Below are 20,319 nucleotides of genomic sequence, written 5' to 3'. Positions count from 1 at the left end.
ATGTTTCTCCACTCATTTATTCAGATTTTTCATTTAATTTGTCAACAGTCTGCATATATACTCAATATGACCATCTGGACAAAAGTATCTGGACACCCCTTGGTCTGGGGCTGTTTTTCAAGGTTTAGGCTAGGCCCCTTAGTTCCATGAAGGCAAATTTTAATGCTTCAGCATACAATGACATCCTGGATGATTCTGTGCTTCCCCAACGGAAGACCCTTTCCTGTTTCAGCATGACAATTCCCCAGGGCACATAGCGAGGTCCATATTGAAATGGTTTTGTCAAGAACGGTGTGAAAGAACTTGACTGGCCTGCACTGACCTCAACCCCATCCAACACCTTTGGGATCAATTGGAAAGCCTACTGTGAGCCGGGCCTAATCGCCTAATCAGTGCGCGACCTCACTAGTGCTCTTCTGGCCGAACGGAAGCAAATCCCTGCAGCAATGTTCCACCATCGAGTATAAAGCCTTCCCAGAAGAGTAGAAGTTGTTATTGCAGCAAAGGGTGGACTAACCCCATATTAATGGCTATAATTTGGATGAGATGTTCAATGTCAGGGGTCCACATACTTTTGGGCATGTAGTGTGTGTATGTGTGTGTGTGTACATAGGCAGTGTAGTTGATATGTACACCAAAAAAGAGTAAGCAAATAAGTTTTTCACGGTGCACTAAACCTTTTTTCCCCAGAGTGCCTCTGCACTGATTCATAGTGGCTCAGACACACCTCTTCACCATGAGATGCTGTTTGCTGTGAGGGAGGTAGAGGCTCTTTGTGCCCATGAATATGGGAGGGGCAGGAATAATAGCAGCTGTCAGAAGCGAGGCGTGCAGCTATTACAAAGCGCACAGAAGACCTACAGTTTTAATAAATTTCCCATCCACATTATTAGATTTCCTTTATTTTAAAAAGAGGCTTGGAGATATTTACGATGAGCAGGGGGAGAGGCAGCGCAGTAAATTGGGTCTCCATGCACAGTGCAAGTGCACAGAGACCATTTAAGCAGTAATATCAATATTGTTTCAGTAGTAATGTTTTAATAAGTGGCTGTGATGGTGAAATTAGCCAGTGCTTATAGAGCTGGCTATTTAAATTTGTAGTAGGTTTAATTTAATTTAATTTAATTTAAGTGGGTTGATTAGCATTCGATTGGGGCTGTCTATCACAGCACACTTCGACAAGCAACTTGATGAAGAGACATTTTATTTCAGTTTTGTTGTGTTTCTGCCATTCTTTATTTCATTAATTTCTTTATATTTATATTCTGTAGAATTAGTACCTCTGTCCCACAACACTATTGAATGACATACTGCAGGAATGCTCAAGTGAGTAGATTTACATTTTGCATTCTTTTTAATTCTCTCCAAATGAAATGCATACTGTATTTTCCTATTCAAATAAAGACATTCTTTTTCATTTGTCCAATTGTATTGTTTCCCACTGGGAAATGTTCGGACAGTTCATGATGTATCACATCGATCTTTACAAATAAAAAGGCAATGGAAAACAAAGCTGTAAAAAGTGTTCTTTCCTTTGAGAAAATACACATTAAGACTTAATCGCGAATCATCCATGAGTCACTGAGGATCTGCCTTGCTCCTGGAATATGGAAAATACAATAGAGAGATGTTACCATTTCTCTCAGCAGTCAAGCGAGTAAAAAAAGTGATGATACTTCCTATGCTCATAGCTTAATTTTTGTCTGAATTTTGTCTGTTCAGTAAATACATTCCACACAATGCCATGAAATTCACCGTGCATACTCATCCCTTTGGCTCTGTGTGGTGCCAATGGACACTGCTGTAACCAAGTACGCATTGTTTTCAACCCTCTCTTTCAGCCTGCAGCAGACAAGTAACTCCTCAACAACCACTGGGGGAAATTTAACTTGGGTGCCAAACCCTGAGGGTTATTTGCAAAGCTTGAGCAGTGGGACACTGGACATGTTCCCAGTAAAATCATACAACAGAGAGCCCACAGGTCACACACACACACTGGGCCCATCCTTCCCCTGTGCATGAACCTTCATATTTATTCATTTGGGGTGTGCGTGTATGCATGCATGCATGCATGTGTGCGTGCCTGCGTGCTTGTGTGTGGTAAATGTTTATGCTTTGTGATTTTACACCACATACCCTCTAAATCAAACATTTTTGATTGTGCTTCCCTGGATGTTTCTCTTTGTACTTCTCAATCAGCATATTGCAAAGGATAGTTCAATTCATATTGTACATATTGTTGAAAAATGTCATTGGTGTGCAATACACTTCATGATTCAAAATGTTCAAGATAAATCATGGATAATAGGTAGATAACAGTCTTTTTATATTTAATAATTGTCCCTGAATGTTTAACTGCAGATAGAGTACAGATTACATATCATATCATTACTGAATGCAATAGTTCATCCTTGACGCAATAAGAGTAGCTTTGTCACACTGTGACAGAGCTCTTCAGATGCAGCAGTGACACAGAAGCAAAATATGTCAGTGCTACAAAAAAAATAACACCACAAAATTGCTGTAAAAAAGTATAGCCTTAGACGCTAATATTTTCATTTTTAATTTTAATTTTGTGCAACATTTTCTGCAATTCCAGACAGGAAACATCGGGACAACAAAGAGCTCATTTTTGACTAGCGAGCATTACTTCCATTTGTGCATTTTCTTATCAAGCTTCTTCTACTGAAATTGTTTTATCGCTGGCCTTCACTATCACACTTGACAAAATGGCTCCAGAACGGTTCCAAAATTGTCTGACACCATGAGAACAAAATGGGCTCTTTCCCTCTCTAAGAATTATGGATGGCGATGCATTTTCTTTGGACAGGTCACTCCATCAGAGATTGGTTCCACTCTGCCATTTCTGCCTCAACAGGTGCGGGAGCCCAATCCACCTCTTGTTATATAGGACACAGGAGAGGTGATCAATCAATGTGCCCAGCCACTCAGTCTTTCTACTGCAGAGTAAAAACTGACCGTGATTGATGCACAAATTAAACAAAAACAAAACAAGAGTAATAATAGCAGCCATAAGAGTGCAGAGCGAAAAGCCAACCTTGTTTCATTCTGAATTTACAGCAAGTTGCATGAGAGGGGAGTGATCGAAGAAGCGGAGCATTTGAAGGGCAGGTCACAAGGTCATGTGACTCAAGCAATATCCCAGAGGCCCGTGCATAAAAATACAGGCTGTGCCAACTGCAGCCTGGAAGTCCCATGGTGCGGTGCATGAATGGCTGAGCAATGTTAAATTGCCAAGTTAAGTGTGCTTGCTTTTGCCCAGGGTTGGTGAGTGGGGATGGGGTGTGGGGTGAGCTGTTTGGCACTATGCACCTGTGCCCCACACCAGACCATTGCACAGAGGGGTGGTTTACTGGCAGCTTATATAATTGGCTGTCTGCAGCTTTGAGCAGGCCTCATTTTCACATGAACTCTGTTCTGTGGTCCTCCAGTAAATCAGTATATTTCAGATATTCTGTGAAATCCAAACTGATGGAAGGAAGGCTTGATTATCAGGACTGATTACTTGCTTGCCATTCAGGTTCTTGAGCTAATAATGAATTTATAATATTTCTGCCTATACATTTTTACAACCCTGTTTATGCAAATGAATGTTTTCGCCTGAAGTAGATGCAAGAGCTTGGAGACACTAGAGTTTAAATATAACCACTGTTAACTAAAAAAGGTATAAATTGCATGTAATCTGGAGTAGATCAAAAAAATCATAACTAATGAGTAATAACCCCCCCCACCCATAGGAAAACCATTTCATTTAATAATTCAACCGCTTTACCCCTGAAATAGATAAATCAGCTTCTGCAATTTTATTCATGAACACAATATTAATCATTAAGACACCTGTGAACTCTGAACTTTCGGAAACATTCTGAAAAGAAAGGGAGAATTCCCCACCTTTCATTTGAGCAACAGCTCTCTGGCTTGACCATCGACTGTAGTGCAGTCTCAGTCAATATGACTGCATTTACATTTTGCATTTCAGGCATTTAGCTGATGCTCTTATCCAGATCGACTTACAATTAGTGCACAAAGAAAAGGCCCTAGACTCACCGACATCCCAATTAGAAATGAATGAGAGTGCAATGGTCAGGCCATACCATCCTAGTTATTGGTAATCCTTTGTTGCTAGAATTAACATGTTGAAAGGAAGGTAGAGTGGTGGGGGGGGGGGGGGGGCAAAAATAAAAGGACAGACAGTAGAAGATGTGGAAAAGGGGGATGGAAATCAGGGTGGAGAAGGTGGGAGAGGTATTTCCTAAACAGATAGGTCCTGCTGATCTGACTGATGTCGGCAGGTCAGTCCACCATTGGGGAGCCGAAAGGGAGCCGAGTCCAGGCTGGGATGACCAGGCCATCGCAGGGAGGGCAGAGCTAGGCGCCCGGGGGCAGCTGGGCGCAGAGCACAGGGGTGTAGGGCTGTACCATAGCCTGGAGGCATGGGGGGGTGCAGCTCCTTTTGCAGCACTCAAGCCAACACCAGAGTTTTGAATTGGATGCTGGCAGCCGCCAGGAGCCGGTGGTGAGAATGAGGGGGGTGAAATGGAAACATCTGGGAAGGTTGAACACCAGGCAGGCTGCGATGTTCTGGATGAGCTGCAGGGGCAGGAAGGAGTTGCAGTAGTCCATTTGAGAAATGACCACGCCCCTTACAGTCAGTCATCACTGGCTCGAACCTTCCCTGAGACAGCCACAGCCCTCCTGCACTGAAACTCTTGAATCATTAAGGTAAATGGACTGCATTTATATAGCAACTACAAAGCGCTTTACATTACCATTCAGCTTAGCAGACTCTTTATCCAGAAAGGACTTACACAACTTACATGCACTTTCATTGTATCCATTTATACAGCTGGATAATGAAGCAATGAGGTTTAGTACTTTCTCAGGGTACAACGCAGTGTCCTTACGGATTCGAACTGCAACTTTCGGATTTCACAAGCAGATTCCTTACCCACTGTGCCACACTCCGCTTTACATTAAGACAAACTATATGAGATACAGCTTCAACAAGTCAGAAAGAATAGAAAGAATGTAAAATAATAAACCGGCAAACTACTAACTATGCTGCTTTCACTAGCCACTTGTACTGCTGTCTCTTTTATCCATGAATAATGGATAAGTAATCCATAAATAATAATGACAACTCCATTTGTCATATCCTTTCTTCTAAACCAGGATAAGTGAGTCATCTCGGAGGTTGTCATGGTCAATGTCCATTCCATTTTGTGGCCTAATACTAATTTATTGTGATTTAATGAATGTGGATCTATGCATATTTGCGGTAGATTACATCAACCAAAGAAGAATTCCCATATTATGCTAAATGAAATTGTGATAAAAGCCTTTGGATTTCAGTCACAACGAATGGAAATATGGAATATGGATGGAATGGAATGGAATAGTTTAGACAAAACAGGCAGTTCTTGAAGTGGATTGTAACAGTCCTATATGCCCCTCCCCCCCTCCATAACACGACCACATCGGATTTTATTCCTTCCCATTTGGTCACCCACGTCCCTGCACGTTTGGCGTTTATTTTTTTTCCACTTCGAGCATTGAAAACAGGGTGGTTCTTGAGCAAAATCCTGGTGGTTAACCGTTTGATATTGTTACTTTTTGTACGTTTTCTGAAATTATATTCACGGAGGGCTATTTCAGTAGTCTGCTGTACGTACCATAAAAAGAGGATCTATCGCGTTCATGACCTAGCGTAGTACCTAGCACCCCAGAAATATCTTCAGCTGGCAGAATTACCTTCACAGCATCAACAAGGTCCAGCATACAATTCAGAAACAGGATTTGTTTTGTTGTCTTGGGCAAGGTTGAATACATTCAAGCAAGCACCAATCTCTCGTATAATTGAAAGAGAGGTTGTGGAATCACATTGCTGACAACCTTTCATTTGCAATTTACTGCAACAAGACCAAATCAACATGGTTTCACTTTGAGGTTGACAGCTCGCTGGCCTAATCTTGGCAGTAATATATTTACTTTTTTCAGTATTATATATATATCTGTCATCACTGTTATTGCAGATATTGAATAAGGATATGTTTTTGTCTTTTTTTTCAGAAAGTATGCCTCACAGAACTCAGGAATAATCTAGAATTCAAATGAAGATGTACCTCTTTCCTACTCATACAAAACCAGGTACTGGTGAAAAATTAAGGGAGAGAACTTGCTCACTTTTTATGAAGGACTGCATAGTACACAAATTACTTGATTATTAATTAATTGATTGTGTGGTATTGTGCGGTTAACAAACTTGAAAAAGCTCAAAAACCTCTCCCTGCTATTGCATTACAGTTATTTAGCAGATAATGAAAATTTAATTAAAGTAAATGCCCCTTTCAATGATTTCATGCAGAAATACCATAAGGGAACCTTGCACATATACGATAACAAGGAAAACTACATAATTTAATGACCAAGCTAGAGCCATGGGTATGGTGTCCTATCAATTTTCATCAGCAGCATTCCAGGATACTACTCAAAAAATTCACGTTAGGGGGACTCCTACACTTCAACACCACAAGGAATTTAATGCACAAAATATTGACAGATGCTCCTGGTAGTAGATAAGACTTGCTGTAAAAAGATGATGTCAATCAGGGGTTGCCAAATTCATATACATAACCAATTTGTCAATTCAATTCATTACACTTAAGCTCAGTCATGTGTAAACTCAGTGCTGATTTGCATAATGAACCTTATTTCAAACTGCCTCTTTTTTCCCCTGTTAAGACTATAATTATACCCAGAATTACTAGGACTCAAGCACTATAATGTTTGAACAGCACACCCTACATGGGCAAAAGCCTGTGAGCTTGATTAACATATTGTTCCAAAACCATGGGAATAAATGGTGTTGGTCCCCCCCCCCCCCCTCTGCTGCTATAACAGCCTCCATGCTTCTGGGAAGGCCTTCCACTAGATTTTGGAACATGGCTGCAGGGATTCGCTTCCATTCAGCCACTAGAACAATGGCATGCAGTCAGTGTTCCAATTCATCCCAAGGTGTCCAATGGAGTTAAGGTCAGGGCTCTGTGCAGACCATCAAGTTCTTCTACACCAAACTCACCAAACCATTTATTTATGGACCCTTGCTTTGTGCACTGGGGCAATGTCATGCTGAAACAAGAAAGGACCTTCTCCAAACTGTTGGAGAAGCACAGCATTGTCTAAAATGTGATTGTATGCTGTAGCATTAAGATTTGCCTTCACTGGAACTAAGGGGCCAAGCCCAAACCATGAAAAACAGCCCCAGACTATTATTCCTGCTCTACCAAACTTTACAGTTGGCATTATGCATTCGGAGAGGTAGCATTTTGGCTTTCATAACTCCAGAAAACACATTTCCACTGCTCCAGAGTCTAATGGCGGTGTGCATTACACCACTTCAGCTAAACACTTGGCATTGCGTGTGTTGATCTGCGGCTTGTGTGTGGCTGCTTGGCCATGGAAACCCATTTTCATGAAGCTCTTGATGAACCGTTCTTGTGCTGACAATGGTTCCAGAGGCAGACTGGAGTTCAGTGGTAAGTGCTGCAACCGAGGAGGACAGACTATTTTTTCCGCACTTCGTGCTTCAGCACTTGGAGGTCCTGTCTCATGAGCTTGTGTGGTCAACCGCTTCACGGCTGAGCTGTTGTTGCTCCTAAACGTTTCCAATTCACAATAACAGCACTTACAGCAGACCAGGGGATGTCCAGCAGGGCAGAAATCTGATCAACTGACTTGTTGGAAAGGTGGCTTCCTATGACAGTGCCATGGTGAAAGTTACTGAGCTCTTCAGTATGATCCAGTCTACTGCTAATGTTTGCCTATGGAGATTGCATGGCTGCATGCTTGATTTTATGCACCTGTTAGCAATGGGCGTGGCTGAAGTAGCCAAACCCGCTAATTAGAAGGAGTGTCCACATACTTTTGGCCATGTAGTGTACTTTCTCTACGACCCTTGTTCATTATACTGTTATTGAAGCAAACTGAACAACACTGAATTGTATGGTGATTGATTGGACATAGACTCAAGCTTAGCTAGGCTTTGATCTCAGCAGCCATGACAATGCAATCACAAAGAACTGGAATGTGTGCTGGCCCAAGGAGCAAAAGCAAGTCTTACCGGGCCACAGTGGAGGCAGAGGATGAGTGAGGTTGAAACTAGATGTTACTAGAGTCACGAGAGGCAGAGCAGTGTGGTCAGAAAGGCCATGTGTGCATCCACTGATAGTGCAAAGCTCAATTAGAATCTTCTCTGCCAGGGCCCTGTTTTTTTTCTCTGGGTGGTTCAGATACATAAAGATTAGAATGCCTGTCTGGAAATGACAGATTACCCGGCTTAAAAGGATTTGAACAGAAACTTTGACGCCACTCTTGGTTTACTGCACTGAACCTAGCGGGTCGCGAATATGACCCCTTCCGAATCATCGTCTGATGATAATTACTGAACTACCCCCACCACAGCAATGGATACGAGGCTAATTAAGTTGCCTACAGCACCCATTGTGAAAAAGTTTTAAAAAATAGGCATGTCACCACTTGCGCTTTGATGTGTCGATGGATGGAAAATTTTGTGTCATGTGTTTCACTATTTTTTTTTGTGATTTCTCCTAGAGCAAAGCTGAATTCAAGTCTGTCAAACTGAGATATCCATTGTGATAATTATACAACTTATAATGATGACATATTGAATCATGCACAGACATCAGTAATAAAAATTTGAATGATATAAAATTGTACCGTGCTGACTAGAAATCTAACAGAAGTCTTGCTTATGAGGACATGGTCCAAATTTTAATTAGTCAATTTATCTACTCATAGAGATGTCTCCCCCACTTTATTATTGTGCATAAACGTCATTAACTAAAGATTTTTTTCTTCCGCTCAGTATATAATCACCTATCGTTTGTTATTTGTATGCCACACCCACCAGGAGCACTGCAGCTGAAGCATGTGAGCGAGTGATGAGTTTCACATGACGTCTGATGCAATGGAAAGGAAGCACTAGCAACCAAGGCAAACACACACGCACATACGCACACACACACACACACAGAACCAAGGCTAGGTTCCCTGAAGTGAAAACCAGCTGTGTTGTGCCATTGTCTGTAGTCGATTATGGGTGAAGGTCTTCAATACTACACACACACACACACACACATACGCGCACACCCACACACATACACGCGCACACCCACACACGCACACACACAATCAAGGCTAGGTTCCCTGATAGGTGAAAACCAGCTGTGTTGTGCCATTGTGTACAGTCGATTATGGGTGAAGGTCTTCAATACTACACACACACACACACACACACACACACACACTTGACGCTGACTGATAGGGAAGAAGTTGCAGTTGTTTATTATTAAAGAATTTAACGTGAATAACAAGAGGGTATGCAGTGCAGGGTTAGTGCAGAGGGGATTTCCAAAAATGACACAAGCTACACATCACATTCCGTCTAGGAAATATCTCTAAGTTGTCACAGAAGGGTTGATCCTGTACCTTGAGAATCAGAATCTCAATCAATCAACAACACAAAGCATATGCAGCTATTATATGCTGTGCTTCATTTTGTCATTCATCTTCTGCTGAATATGAGAGCAAGGGAACCAGAGGCTGGTGTTGGGATGGGCTGTGTGACTGGACTGCAGTGAGTCACCATGGCTCCATTACCCCCCGTAATGATCTCAAAGATTTTTTTTTTTTCCAACTGGATGGGCTAATGAGGTTTGACCCACCACCCAGGCTTAAACAACACAAACAGTGCTTGGACTGCAGAACCATTAATTGAGAAAATGAATTGCAGTGGTACTGCCGGCATGATTAACAACCAGTATGCCTCAGTTATCATGGGGTTTCCATTATAGCAGCATTAAGCTGCCCTGACACTACAGGAGGATCTCTGAAATAGTGTCCTCAACAACAACAACAACACTTACTTCCATTTAAGGGGCATTCAAACCGAAAATAACCATGACCATAAAGAGAAAAAAAAAAAAAATCCTTGCACTTCTGAATTAATGATTGGTTCGGTTAAAAAAAGATATTGAACTGTCCTTCTCATGCTGGTTCTCCCTCTCATCAATGTCTCAGTTATTCAATTAAACCGATTCAACCCCTGAGTGCTACTTGCACACATTACATTAATTATTGAATTGAAACCATTAAGCTGGGAAAAAGACCAACCTGAAAAGACCACCACAAATTGCCTGCCGTGAGAAAAATAATAACCTCTGCGTGTCTGATGAACTGCAGGTGTGAGCTGCATCAACGGTGTGAGGTTTTCCTCTTGCCACCACCTTCTGTGGGAGGGGAAATGGCAGGAAGCAATAATTTCTCATGCACAGTACTCCTTGACATTACATTTTCTCACTTCCTCCGTTACCCTCTAAGCAACCTGGCTGCTACTGTGGCCAGCAATTGTGAATCATACACACTTCTACTATTTTTTTTCCCGAGTCTGGTGCATGGCGCCTAACATTGCTGCTTGCAGCTATATTTTCAACTTGTTACCTTATACAAGTACTCAGGCTTTGGCCCTGCACTGAATGTATACAAAAAAAAAAAAGGAAAAGGGAGGATTTATGAATAAACAACTTGTCCAAGGCAAAGTCTTCAAGGCTTGCCATAAAATGCGATACATATCATCCACCTGTGACCGTTTTCGATAGGGGATTTACAGAATGAATAACCACACAGGAAGGGTCAGACAGGCCCATCATCAGTGTAAGAACATATCCCAGTAGCTGTCCATGGAAACCCACAGAGCACGGGGGTCAGTTCCTGGAGCAGTGAATGTTTTTCCACAGTTAATGGTGTATAATCAATGGCTCTTGGATACTGATGTACTCATGCATGTAGGCATGTTCTACCCACAGCTCCATGCAACAAACCATCCCATTTTGTTTCATGTAGTCATTTTCTCAGACTGCAATCCAGTAGTGCCCCTTGGTTGGGGGCAGAGGAAGAGTTTCTCCCTTGACAGATTTTCCCAGTATCCAACACTCACCCCAGCTGCAATGCACTTTGCAGGTCATGGTAGAGCCTCCAGCCCCTCCCTATGCCCTATGTAATTTAATGTAAGGACAGAGTACTGTACTGGCACTAGTCTAGAAATAGAGAAAGTAGTGGGACAGCTGGCACATCAGCTGAGGCCATGGTGGCAGATGACAGGCAGAGCCGGTCGTGACCTCGGCCTTCATGTCCGTTCAGTCCAGAAGCAGCAGCTAGGGGACACAAAAGAGTGCTTAGCTGTTTATTAAATACACGCCTGCATCAGACACATTTCCCAAGAGACTGCCATGCAATAGACTAAATTTGGCAACTCCTTACTGGTTCAAATCACAGATTTTGCTCACTGTATGAAGGTGGCACTCAAGGGTTAATGAACAAACAACAACAGGTAAGGTGATGGAGGAACAGTGAAGAAAAAACATAAAATAGACTCCAAAAGCAAACTCCTGGTTGAAATTGAAAAGGTTATGGACCCTTCTTTCTGAACTATCAATTTAAATTGTGCTTTGGGCTCAATTTATTCCTGAAAGGAGGAACTAAGATTGCATCAGTATGGTCTGAGAGCCTTTGAACCACTTGCATGGGCAAGCAATTGTGCAGGCAATGGTCTGACATCTAAAGCAAAGATAATCTCAAAAGAAAGCTCCAAAAGACCAGTAGCATTTTAGCTAAAGGAGGCTGCTGAGCTGAGGAGTGCAGCAAGAGACTGTCAGACCAGAAACACGCAGATATGCAATGTCCTGCTTCTTTTAATCCAGAAGGGGATGGGCATGAGGGTTGCATCCCCAGTTGAAGCCCCGGATTTTTGATCATCCCTGAATCCCTCCCTCTTCTACGTATAGTGTAATTACAGGTAGTAAAAATGTAAATGTAACAATGCTCCATAACAATGGAGCATTGTAACAATGAGCTAGCCATTAACTGCTCCCGTTTCTGTGTGTATCTGACTCCAGCCACACTCTAACATAATCTGCAACTTTGTAGACCCCTGCTCTGCCAGAGGCGGGAATACCATGCCTAGTAATTAGGCACACCTGTGATTAGGCAATTAGCACAGCTACATAAAAGGCTTGCTTGAGTGCACCAGTGTGGAGTGTTTGAAGTGGTGTCATTGGAGAGCTTTGGGTTTGTCTGCCTTCATTTTGCATGGCACAAAATGTGCAAAATCATAATATAAAAGTCTGAAGAGATTAATGACTGTGCAATGAACCTGTGGATATACCACAGCTGGTTAACATGACTGTTCAGTGACCCTGTGGGTATACCTTAGGTGGTTAACTTTAATAGAAGAGCGTAACATAGGTATAACGTAAAAGATACACAAGGAACTGTCTATGGTTTGGGGCAGTGTGGGGGAAGGGGGAGAGGGGTGGGGTGTAATTGGCCATGGCATGGATCATGTAGGATTTAGATTGGCTGGGTGGACTGTGCAGTGTGGAGCACTCGTGATGTGTCTCTCTCTCTTTCTCTACTTAGAAACAGGGACGCATCAGTTAGAGGCAAGCCAGCTTGGCAAACTATTTCCAGAATTTCAGGCTGGAGACTGAGTACATTTTTGGGTGTTATTACTGTCTCTCTCTTTCTCAATTTCAATTTCAATTTTTTTCTATTTCAATTTACTTTATTGGCTGAACAACTACATGCAAAGCAACACATGTAAGACATGGAAACATGGAAGAAAACACAATAATAATAATAGTAATAATAATAATAAACTTTCAGTGTAAAAAAAGAAACAAATAACATTAATTAAGGTGTAAAGAACAAAAATGATGTTACATTTATTATAATATAAAGCAATATGTATAGTACAGGTTTAAAAAAAAAAAGACTAATTATAGTAAATAATGTAAAATAATAGGGTGAGGGTATGCTTGAGGTGTTGTCCTCAAGCTGACTGCTTGTGGTGCTGGTCTGTTCTGTGAGCTTCAGGACTAGTTGGCTGAGGGGACTTTTTTTCCTCCTTTCTTCTCTTACGGTTTCAATTATTTATTATTAACAGGAAATTGTAAAATGTTCAGAACACACAACAAACTTCCATTCCAGAATCTATGTTTTTGTGTGAATATCCCAGAAAAAAACATGCATATATAAATGTATGTATAAACGGCAAAGGCACATTGCGTGGCAGGGACTGGTCGTTGAAACCTTGCGAGTCTCACTATGTATATTCTGGCGTTTGCGGCAGCCATTTTAAGTTCGCATTCCTTTGAATGAGTCCACCCTTCAATGTCCACCCATATGCAATAGATCAGATTTGTTAGAGGTAAAGTATGAACACGACAGACATGATGGTAAGAGCTACTCATCAGATCAGCAGTTGCTTTAAACCTCCTCTTAAATATATGATGCATGTACATTATTTATACACATGAATGTATGTTACACTGCAGGTATATTGCATTATGGGAGTCCATTGGGAAGCATAAGTTTATCAGATCCTATTAAGTCCTACACAGTTTCTGAATTTATGCCATTTGGGAATAATAAATCAAGCACATCTGAGGGGTAGGCAAGACGGTCTCCTGCCATCTCTGAAGAGGCTGGACTTTGATGAAAGAGACTGAGATTCTCCATGAATAAGTCATGGTTTTATACTCGGGAGGTGATGATAACTGCAATATGGATAGTGCACACCCCCCCCTGCCTCCTCCTGTATATTTGGACATGCCAATGGTCTGAGACAGCTCAGGGTATGCAAGACTATTAGCTGAATCAGGACTGCTCTTGCTACACGCAGCCAGAAAAAAAACTACTGAATGCCTTTTTAGGAAATTCTTCTTTACTGTGTTTAAAAATTAGTGGTATGGGAAATAATGGTGAGGTAGGTTGCTTTTTCTGCTACCATAGATTCCTGCTCCGAGCGGATCCAGTCTATGTTTAAATGCATTTGGCATCAAATTACGCTTTGAATCCCAGGGAATAAAATTCAATCAAGTGCGCCTACTCTGTCCCTTCTTGCTAATTAAGGTAATTTCAAAGCTCCAATTTTCTGTGTGCTATCCATGAGAACTAAGCCTGTTGAAACTTGGTCTCTCTGGTCTTGAGGAGGACTGTGGATGCTAATTAATATTACTGAAGTCTGGCTTAAAGGCCAGTGGCGAGTCCGTCCCTCAGATGAGACTGATTCATGACTGAGGCGGGAAGGTAGATAGATTTAGGTTTATTTGTCCTGAAGGTCGAAATTCTTTTCCACAGTAGGTACATACATAACACAAACAGGTAAGACATACAGAATTATACAAAATACAGGATTTACAGGAACACTTAATCACAGGGGGTCACACAACAGAGACAAAGGCACGGACTGACACTCTCTACACACCACAGACTGGATTTCTTGTAACTCAAGAGGAGGTTACTTATTTAAAGCTTGTATGGCTGTGGGAACAAAGCTCCTGCTAAAACGGGCCTTTCTGCACATGAGTGGTCTATACCTACGGCCAGAAGGAAGGGGGGTAAAGTGCTGGTGGAGTGGGTGGTCTGGGTCATGTGTGATTGTGAGTGCTTTGCGGATCAGGGATGAGGTGACGCAATCGGATAAGTTGGGGGTGGGAATACCAATGAGTTTGCTGGCTAAATGATTATCTTTAAGAGTTTATTCTTATTGGTGACTATAAGCATGTGGAAAAAAACAGATGGCCCCATACAGAAGAACTGGCTCAATAATGCGACGGTACAGGAGGAGAAGATGATGGGTTTGGACAGACAGGTGTCTTAGTTTACAGTTGACAACGTTTGTAAATGTCCATGCTGATTGAAGCTGAGGTTATTGTCCAGTGTAATGCCAAGGTATCTGAAAGACTCCGCCACCTCTACCTTCTCTCCTTTGATGGTGAGACTGGGGGGGGGTGAGACTAGGGGCTACATAACTTCAAGATGTAAGGTGTATGGTGGGAGGCCCAGAGGACTAGCCCTGAAAGATTTCTACCACTTCAGAACAAGATCTTTGCATAATAAGTTAAAGCCATTGATGTGGCTTGCTGATGGCCAGAGAATACTGATTATCTATTCTCTTTCATGATAATTCTGTGGAGAGCATGTGGGGCAGATGCTTTGAGAGGGAGATATTGATTGTTTTAAGGAGTTTTCTTTCAAATTTAAACTATCTTTGTCACTATAAATTGACTGCAAGGAAATGATTTGCCATCTTTTTTTATATACTCAATGGCCCAAAAGCAACCAAAAGCCTGCTGGCACTCCACTGACAAGCATCACTGAAACAAAAATGTACAAATACTGACGTAGTAAAGCAATTACATTCCCAAGCAGAGATACTTCAAGTGACCAATTATACTATCTTAAAACATTCTGTTTTTGATGCAGAGTGTTACCCATGCTGCCAATTAGGCAGCTTGCGAGTCTGTTAAAATATTTGAACAATTTCTGCGTTTTTCTTTTTACTGTATTTCTGAAAAACAATTTCAAGATGCTATTCGCAAAAACAATTGTTGCACATTCCTGCATATCAGTCCTGATTTAATTACAGGAGACTTACACAGCCTTTCATTCTCTTTCAAGAGCATTTGAACACTGCAACTGATTGTGATGGGCTAGTACCAAGTATAATCAGTACCAGTCTTTCCCATTCTTCAATTCTCTGACACTTTGTTGGGTTGTCTCAGCAGATGAGTAAAATAGAATTCAACAACAGAACCTTGTTTTATTTTTCTGCTAACATTGCTGTGGGAAGATATGGAAAACTGGTGGATAAGGCTTTAAAGTATTCCATCACAGGAGAGATCTCAGAACAGCTCCTAACAGGAGCAATGCTGCCTTGTGAATCAATGACTTGAATTGATGAATTGCGCGCAGTTTAAAACCGGTAAATATCCAGTCGAGCTGCAGAAAGCCGTTTCAACCTTCCGTTTCACTTATGATACCTGCGCCTCTCACCGTCCACCGGGTCACTGTTCCAGCTCACATTAGATTCAAGATAAGTGGTGATTTACAGCACCAAGAACACATCTGCAGACAGAGAATACAAAAACTAAACACTTAGGTACTCTGCATTGTCCCAATAACTGCCTCGCTGCCTGCGTCTTTAGTAGAGAGTTCCCTTTAAAGGCAGCATCCTAAGAGTAAAAGAATGTCAAAAGGCAACAAATTTGGGATGCACTTAGAAGGCAGAATGACATCACAGAAAGTTCACGAAACCAACACAAGGTCAGTGTTTGTTACAGCCGACAACTTTTACTTTCCAACTGACAGACTTGGGTTCTGTCGTTGTAGCCGCAATTGTTCTGATTCTCTATTTCAGGGAAAACAAAAATCAGTTTTATGTTCAGCTAACTACACAACTAGCCACTAATTCAGCTACTTTACCAGATTGTCATGATTTCAGTATGTTCGTTGTATGTAAGCCAAGTTAATGCTAGCTACGTTGTTCTATTGAGATTTGAGAAGTAACATGATTACTAGCAAGACATTAAATACTGTACATTATTCCAGTGTATTAAACAATTAAAAAGTACTGTTAGATTTGACTGAAGCAAATTATCCATCTCATTGTATATTCACATTTCCACCACTTTGCTCGTTTGAGTCGCCATTAAATTAATGGAAGTGAGAAGTCTAAGGAAAATGGGATATTGACCTATGGGAGATTGTTCCTGTTGAAGGATGCATCAGATGTTGCCTTCAAATTTAACCAAAATAAGGCACCATAGGAGGACACATTTTTGATGACTTTGGTTTGGGGGCATGCCTACGAAGGACAAGTGTGAAAAATAGTGAAAATGGTGAAAATGCTGCTTTCAGACGCTGGCTTCTAAGGCAGCGGACTTTGTATTGGGACACAGCCTCTGTGTGCCTATCTGCTGCCTGTGAACTAGACGTAACGGTTTCCCGTCATGTTTGTTTATGTTCTTTTCACAATATCAAATGGGGCCTTAACACTTTGAGAAAAGGAATCAAGATTAATTCCCCCCAATGAGGCACAAACTGCACAAAAGGCCACCCCAGGACATCCCAGTTTAGGCATAAATGGATTTATCAAAAAAAAAAAAAAAAAAACACCTGGGCACATTCCAGCTCTCCTCCTGAACAGCTGCCCTTCTCAAAAGTGGAAAAAAAAGAAATGCCGAAGGCTGTTAGGAGCAGAAGTGGTGCTGAGTGAATGCACAGCTTTGCTAATTAAACAGGCTAGGCAGCAGAGAAGCCATACTGCTCCTCCATCATTCCTGCAGATGGGCAGCAAGGACGGGTGCATCTATCAGCAGCTGTCCCCTGCATTACTTAGAAACAGGGGCCCATCAGTTACAGGCAAGCCAGCTTAGCGAACTATTTCCAGAACTTCTCTCTCTTTCTCATGGGTAGTGCACTTGCTTCTCAGGCAAATATACTGTATATATGCCATGATGGTGACATTTTCATTGGTTATTTTTTCCTGTTTAATGTTTCAGGCCTGTTCTTACCTCTTTTTTTGCCTTTTGGTAGCCTGTAGCTATGAAAGCAAATGCCCATACTCTGCACAGTATGCATGCACACATCTGTCAAATTATTCCCGTTCCCTTGGTAATACAGAGGACTGTACATTTTCTTCCTCATCTTCTCCAATTTTGAATGCCCAGTTGTTTCACAAGCTGTAATCATCACACAATCTATCCACTATCAACCTATGAACCGCTATAAATTCGAGAGAGTGGAGACGATCATGCATTCTCCTCCAAAAAAAACATCATGTTAAGCAACCACTTCTGTCAGAGGAAACCACTTAAGATAAAGTTTTTGAGATTTGCTGTTGAATAGGTGTATAATAAGCTTCGTGGACTTTTATTTGTCATCACTTGTGCACCAATGAAGAGTTGCCTCAGGGTCAAGTAGAACAATCAGAACAGAAACTTATAAACCACAGGCTATGTTCTGTGTATATGCATTATACCACACTGAATTACATATGGCCATCTGCTCTGCACAAAGACAACCAAAATCAGTCAAGAGAAGTCTTGAGCATAAGCAATACATTTCCAATTAAATGGCTATCCTTCCCAGGGCCTGCATTACTGAATACTATTATAACCCATGCAAGGTACACTACTGCACATCATCCTATTCCTCAGCTAGCTCAACAGGAGGTGGCTGTTTATGCATTCATAGCGATGCAGGCATATTTGAGTGTGGCATGAATCTTGTAAAGCATGTCATTTTTATGTCTTCAATCTTGACAGGCTAATATGTTTTGGTTTATTTCTGAGCAATAAAACAAACACAGCCTCGATGCAGTCCCAGCAATTGATACAAATTGTCTAATTTCATTACTTTTGCCATTCAGGTGTTCTGGGCTGCATTAAATTACTGGTCTGTTTATTCTGTTCATTCCAGTTAATCCAGTGCCCAGTGGCCCCTCTGTTTGTGTGTGTGTGTGTGTGCACGTGCACATGTGTGTCTCAGTACACTCAAAAAATACCTATATTCTCCCACTCTTAGTTTTTCTTCTTCTGACAATGAATTTAGGTGGATATTGCCTCAAGCACTGTCCCAGGATACTCTGCACTAAACAATGGCATTAAAAGGTCTGGCCTACCATTGCAGTTTCTGCATCCACTGTATTTGGTATAAAATACAAGTAAATAAATTGAGATGCCATTATTGATTGAGGTTAGCCGACTTCCGATTTTAACAATGCGTACTATAAAATTAAACATTGCCCTGACAGTGTCAAAGCAATGTAACTTTTCAATAGATTGCGCTCATGTTGTCGAAAAAATACATTGTAAAAAAATCACCATACAAAATTAATATAGGGATATAATATATTTGTGACCAACCACACACCCCAAACTGCAGAGCTACGAGTCCTGTATGCTTTGTTCGAAACTCCTGAGGAATCCTTTTGAAACCTCACTGCTGTCCTAATACTCTCCAGCATCCTCTTCAGCAATCTCATCTCTCTCGATGGCTTTATGTGACCGATTGCATTATTTCAGATTACGAACATACATTTCGTGGCAAAAAAAAGGCATTGATCCCAAGTGCACATCAAACTCAATGTGAGTAAATATTTAAAATCTCTGGCCTGATTTGGAATGAGTAAGGAACAATGTCCATGCTGGCAGTGTTCTGAATTAGAATGTTGATTGTCAGTGCAATATTGATGGACAGGTCTGACACCGTCCCTTCCCCTGAGACGGAGAACACGTCCGCTCCCATGCTCCCTTCATGTCTGAAAGAGAGTGTGAATTTCCACACAACCTTTTCATTGTTGCAGAAGCATTTTTTCTGTTGTTTTTTTTTTTGTAAGCGTGTAACACCAGGTCCTAGAGCAGACATTTTGAAAACCAATATGGAAGTATAGAACAGATGTATTCAATATTTATCAATTTTCCGTATTATAATTGTGCAGGAGAATTACATACTCTATCATTCAGTGGAAGACCGTAGAACACTAAGATTACATATTATAATCTGTATCGATTACTGGTGAGTTTACAGAAAAAAAAAATCTGATTCAGAGATACTAGCTTTAGTGTAAATATAGCTTTAAAAATTCAGACCGGGGAAGACCAGATGAAAAAGGTCTACGCTCAATGTTCTAAAGGCAGTGTACAGGTGATTCCATCACTGGAGGGACAAAATATGAGGATGGATGTAGCCTTGCAGTGATGGTACTGGGAGAAATGGTACAAAAGTCGCTTTTCCACTGCATGGTTCTGGCTCAACTCGACTCGACTTTTTTGGTTTTCCATCGGGCAAAAGTTGTGGATAGTACCCGGTACCTGGTACTTTTTTTGGAATCACCTCCGTCGAGGTTCCAAGCGAGCTGAGGCGTTACCAAATGGTGATGTGAAAACACTGCGGACCACTGATTGGTCAGAAACAGCAGTTTCATGCAGCGTCCTATGATGACCAGCTACATTGATGGGGGTACTATCTGCAGTGGAAAACGAAGTACCTGGTACCAAAAGCGAGTAGAGTCAAGTCGAGTCGAGCCGGCACCATGCTGTGGAAAAGCGGCTATAGATTTCCTCAAAGCGAGGGGAACGCTATGACTGAGCAGCAGGACAGGGGGAGAGCTGAGTGAATGTGGAATGTTAGCACAGGGCCGATGAGCAACGATAACAAGTATTTGAAAACAGATGTTGCCTCTAATAATTTATCAGCAAGAGATTAGAACAAGCATGGTGGATGGGGGGGGGGAGGAGAAAGAGAAGTCAAATTGGGCTACAGAGTTCTGCATGGCAGGCAGGAACCAGCCCATATGTTTCAGTAGCGAAGCAAGGGAAATTAGGCGGTTTTTGATCAACAATATGGCTGTTTAAAGGAACCCTTGCCTGAACT

At 41.6% G+C, this 20,319-nt stretch overlaps 1 long non-coding RNA gene across 1 annotated transcript in view; it reads right to left on the bottom strand.

Annotated features, from left to right (window-relative positions):
• LOC135262786 (uncharacterized) overlaps positions 1-20,003 on the bottom strand; it is a 656,092-nt gene extending 636,089 nt beyond the window's left edge. Inside the window, exon 1 of the long non-coding RNA XR_010332321.1 lies at positions 19,934-20,003. This is a non-coding gene — a long non-coding RNA (uncharacterized LOC135262786). The remainder of the gene's footprint in view (positions 1-19,933) is intronic.
• Between the last annotated feature and the right edge of the window lie 316 nt (positions 20,004-20,319).

Source organism: Anguilla rostrata, chromosome 9 (assembly GCF_018555375.3).
Source record: "Anguilla rostrata isolate EN2019 chromosome 9, ASM1855537v3, whole genome shotgun sequence".
Taxonomy (NCBI): domain Eukaryota; kingdom Metazoa; phylum Chordata; class Actinopteri; order Anguilliformes; family Anguillidae; genus Anguilla; species Anguilla rostrata.
This window is presented reverse-complemented; position numbering and strand designations above follow the sequence as displayed.